The sequence below is a fragment of the Cibotium barometz genome, chromosome 34, assembly GCF_041138505.1.
Source record: "Cibotium barometz isolate CiBa-2024 chromosome 34, ASM4113850v1, whole genome shotgun sequence".
NCBI lineage: Eukaryota > Viridiplantae > Streptophyta > Polypodiopsida > Cyatheales > Cibotiaceae > Cibotium > Cibotium barometz.
This window is the reverse complement of record NC_141079.1, coordinates 36,182,282-36,187,649: the sequence shown is the minus strand read 5'-3', so window position 1 is coordinate 36,187,649 and position 5,368 is coordinate 36,182,282.

Here is a 5,368-nt window from a genome sequence, read left to right as displayed (position 1 = left end):
GGGGGGTTCACACCGTCCATACCCAATCCAAGTCTCAAGCTCCTAGGTTCTTCCTTGAAGCTTGGCCATGTGTCTTCAATATGCTTCCACGCAAGAGTGTCTTCAATATGCTTCCACGCAAGAGTGTCTGCGGGAGTTCTCCACTTGCCATCGGTTGATCGATGGGAGGAATGCCATGACATGAGCTCTGCAATGGATTTGCACTTGAACATATGTTGGATGCGAGGGATTATGGAAAAATGTCACAGAACCTTACGAGGCACGTCCAAAGTTTTGAGATCTGCTCTATATCTTGCCTCTCCACAAGTAGGACACTCTCTTCATCCTTATGTAGTCCACGAAGCAAAACGCAATCGTTGATGCATGCATGGATGCGCTTGTAATCTAATCCTCCAAGAGAGGTCACATGTTGCCTTGCCATATCTCTCAAGGTCGGTAATTTATTCTACCTTGGAAGCATTTTACACAATAGCCTGCACGTGAAGACCATAAATGAGGAAAAGCATTCGAGTAATTGACCCATGTTTGCAAAATAGACTTTAAAGCTTACTTGAGTAATGCATTCAAACTTGCATTGCTCCATCCATAGATGGTTTGCAAGTTTAGTAACTCAAGGGAGGCACGTAGAACAGAGAATGTGCACCCCTCAAATAGTGGAGTCCCGCTACGGTAAAAAGATCGTCCTGCTCCATGCTATCATCCCTCCCTTCGGATTGATGGACATATAAATCCCGCACCATATCATCAAACACCTCCTCCTCCACGGCTTCATGAGGTAATGGCGGAGGGCTACTATGGCCATCACTCCATGCATCCGTAACGGTCCCTCCTGAGATCCCACCTCATATCGCCGACGCTTTGCCTCCTCATCACGAGCGACGAGCATAGGGCAACATATGCGGGTGTGGCACTGCATCCTGTATCAAATTAAAACGGGATCATAACTCAAACATATAAACACTCATAGGTATCTCAATCAACCTTAACTCTTTAACACTTACCATGTTTACGGTCGCATCCCATTCTCCATACTTTGAGATGTGATTGAGTGTAATCCTGCATACACGATACATGTTTCCTCGACATCGATCACACATACATTTGATTTTTTGCTCCAACCACATTTCGCGAGGGATTCATCCTCACTAGAGCTACTTGTTGAAGATGAAGACATCCTACAAATAAACAACCCAAAAAAATTACTCTTGTATCAAAATATTTAATCTAAAAACTCTGTGGCGTGTCTAATACCACGTCTATTCTGTGGCGTGTCTAATACCACGTCTATTCTGTGTCGTACGCGTCAGGATCGAGGATCCAAAACAGAACAAGAAATTCAAAATTAATTGAATTAAGTCAAGAATAAAGTTGTCTTTAACTAAGCCAAGTAATGGCCGAGACTTAGAAAAGTCTATCAGTATGAAAAGTAGAGTAACTGTACTCTTAACCTGATTGATTAAGGAACAAAAATTCTAATAACTAGATCAAGAAAAGTTGATAGCCAAATCTGAGCAAAAAGAGACTATCTTGTTTGTGGAAATCCGAATAAGATGTAGAATAATGTGGAATGATGTGAAATAATGTGAAATGACATGGAATGATATGGAATGATGTGAATTAATGTGAAATGATGTGAATTAATGTGAAATGATGTGGAATGATGTGAAATAATGTGGAATGATGTGAAATAATGGCGAATGATATGGAATGATGTGGAATGATGTGAAATAATGAGAAATGACATGGAATGGTGTGAATTAATGTGGAATGATATGAAATAATGTCGAATGATGTGGAATAATGTGAAATGATATGGAATGATGAGAAATGATGTGGAATGATAAGAAATGATGAGGAATGATGTGTAAAGATGGGAATCTTATTTGAAAAATATATATGCATGTGAAACCTGTTTTTAAAGATTGTTTTATGTCAATAATGGTGGAGGAAGCATTTTGACTATCTTCTGGAAAGAGGTCGTGGACCTAGGTTGAGAATGTTGCAAGAGCCAGATAGAGAGTCACAGAAGGTCGTGGACCTAGGTTGAGAATGTTGCAAGAGCCAGATAGAGAGTCACAGAAGGACATCTCGCATGGCAAGGTCGCGGCTGAGGCCTTGACCAACCTTGGTTCGGTTAAAATGGTGAGCTTCCGTACAGTGGAGGAGGGGCCAAGGAAGCGGCCTATGAGTGAAGCTCTAGGTCACCTGTGCGAAGGATCCTAGAGGGTGCTGACCATACAATGCTCGGGCTCTAGGTCGCCCAGGATACCCACGCGTGCGTCGAGGAAGAAATGGAACATTGAGTTGGAGGATGTTTTCTCAACACGAGCATGGATCTGGTTGGTTGACCTTGCTGGTCTTCAAACGAATGAGTCCATGGCTCCTTTTTGGTAAACTGGATCTCGTTGGTTGATCTAGTTGATCCTCAAATGGAGAGTCCTTATGGATTTAATAAATAAAAGAGATCATACTCCGGGCTACTATGAGTTAGGAGCCATGAAACGGCCCCTGAGTGAAGTATTAGGTGAACCTAAAGGGATTGACCAGGTGGTGGATGCTTTTGTTGCCAATGATGCCATAGGTACGCTGAGGAAGGTATGAATGGAATTTGGATTTTATGGTTGGAAATTGGAAAAGTTGGAACTTGGACCCTAGAACTGGAATACTGAGGATTATGATGGAAACACTGTGGTTTTATTACAATTCTATCTTGAAAATATTTGAATTTGAGAAAAGGCAATTTCATATTGGTGGGTGTGTAAGTGGTATGTCTATTGAATATTTTCACATGAGTGCTGACTAGGGAACCTGGGAACTTTTTTCCCTAGTACTCGGGAGGTCAAAACACAACCAAATTTTTATAAAGAGGGATCCCACCAATACAGTGGTTGGGTGGTTGGCTAACCCCTGTGCTGGTTGGGGTTAGGCTAGATCAGTGGTGGATTTCTACAATAAAGTTTAATTCTATTCAAAGTTACGATAGCTGAAGTAAGTCATGGGATGATTCTTGTTCTATGAAAAAGAATCAATGGTTGTACCTCACTTGAGGGAAAAAAAGCATTGATCTCTATGAGCCAAGTGCAAGCTCCTCCTTGGTTGGCCATGTGACTCGCGGGTTCAGTCGGAATACAAAGGATAGTTAAGGCTCTTGATTACGTTAGAAAGATTCGAAAAGAAATTACTTGGAGAAATCGCCTATGTTCTCCCAACAAGAAAAAAAAATTCCAGGATCAGTTTTGGAAAGAATCGAGGGATTAGTCTCTTGCCCGGCTATTTGTGTGGGCAAGGCCCCGAGTAAGTCACTCTACCCTGCATAGTCGTTATTCCACTACCTATTTTTTAGTCAAACTACAGGGTAGGGGTCTTACATCTGGTATCAGAGCATTTGGTTGAAGTTGATAAACCAAGAAGCAAGAAATGTCAAAAATTTATGAGTTATCAGTGAAAGATTGTAATTGTGTGTTGAAATTCGTACGAGTTGATATTCAAAATGGAAATTCATAAATTGAAAATTGGATTTTTAGATGAAAGTACCACGTTTGTGCGGAATCCCCCACCTTACTTGAGGCCTAGATATGATGGCATTTGCCTTATAGCACCAAGGGCCGTGAAAACTTGTATATACCATGGGTATAATTGCAACTCTATACTGACAATATATGCGAGTGAATCTAAGACCTTGAAGTTATGAGTAGAAATTCTCTATTGGAAAAAAAAAATTCCAAATGATGATTTAATTTTTCAAATGCTGGCTGATATGATTTTAGAATTCTGGTTGAAAATTAATGGATTGATTTGGATTATGATTGAAGGATGATGATTTTTGAATTTCGATTGAAAGTAGATAAGTTGAATAAGTCATGATGATGATGAATGGAGAGAATTCTAGTGATGATGTTAGTAACTTGGAAGACAATCAAGACTCACTATAAGATTAGTGGATCGTGCTGACAGATTGTTCGCAGCTTGACCTTTGGCCCAATGGACCCAATTGTGGAATGATGAATTAAGAACCTGTATAATTGAAATTTTCATGGGAAATGTTCAGATGTTAAATGGATAATTACTGGTCTGATGGACCATTATTGTGTTAAGGATATGAATGATCTATTTTTTGATAATGAGTTCTGTATGTTCTTCCTATAGAAAGGATCTTTATCCTAGGATTCTGAGCGGGTTGGCCAAACTTTAAGGAACCCCAGAATCAGTTGGATCTACAGTTTAACTCCTTTTTGGATTTGAATTATACATAAAGTGGTCTTTTCACTTGAGATTCTTTTGAGCATCTTGGTTTAGTTGGAAAAAGAGACTTGCATCCCTTCTCAAGAGAAGGAGGAAACTTGGAAGTAGCAATTGAAGATTGGATCGAAGTAATGGAAGATGTGATGGAGTATAATGACAAGAGCAAGATAGCCCTTGCTAGACTAAAAATTACTGGAACAACCAAGGTAGCTTGGAGGAACCATTGTGAAACAAATCACTTGGACCGGAACCTCCAGACTTGGGAAGAAAAAAAAACTTATCTTCGAAAGAGATTCCGTCCCCCAAGATGAAAGAATTCATGGGGATCTGTCACAAGAAGGTCGCACCATTGAGCAATATCATCAGGCCTTTGCCGTTCTCTCGAAGTAAAGCCTCGCCTTTAGCGAAGAGATGCTTTTGGATAAGTTCATTTGGAAGATGAATGAACCGCTAGATACCTTAGTCAAGAATGCCAAGCCAATGTCTATGGCAAAAGCGGTACAAATGGCTAAGGATTTCTCGAAGGCTTTTGTAGTCAAGACTCCAACCGAGACAGTGCCTTCGTCTTTTAAGAGATTTCATACTTAAAAAAATGCCTCAGACCTCCCTCCCCCAAAGAGACAGCAAGGGTTTAGCCAGGCCCAGAGTGTGGGTAGCTTCAGGAATGAAAGAAGATCTTTTTCCCGTGACGCAAAAGTAAATTTTCACATAAGATGAAGAGTTGACTAGTACTGATACTTAGTCTTGAAAAATGTGAATTTTGACACCTTACCTAGCTTGGGGGACACTCCAAAGAGCCAAGTACTTGCCTTTACATAGGCGCCTAGTAAAAAAGTATTTCCCTTCTTGTTTTCAACAGTTTCAAGCATGTGGGTGTGACACCTTAGCAAACTAAATTGAATTTGATCAAAACTAAGTCAAAAAGTGGACCAAAATTGACCAAACCAAACTGAAAAAATTTTATATTCAATTTTCCTGGTTAGATGCTCACTTTTTCCTGTAAATAGAGGACTCCCCCTTCAAAAAATTTAACAGTGTGAATACATCATTACCCTCATAATTTCCCGACAGCATTGGACATTGATTTTTACCATAAATCAATTGTTCTCTTGTTTTTTAACCTCTT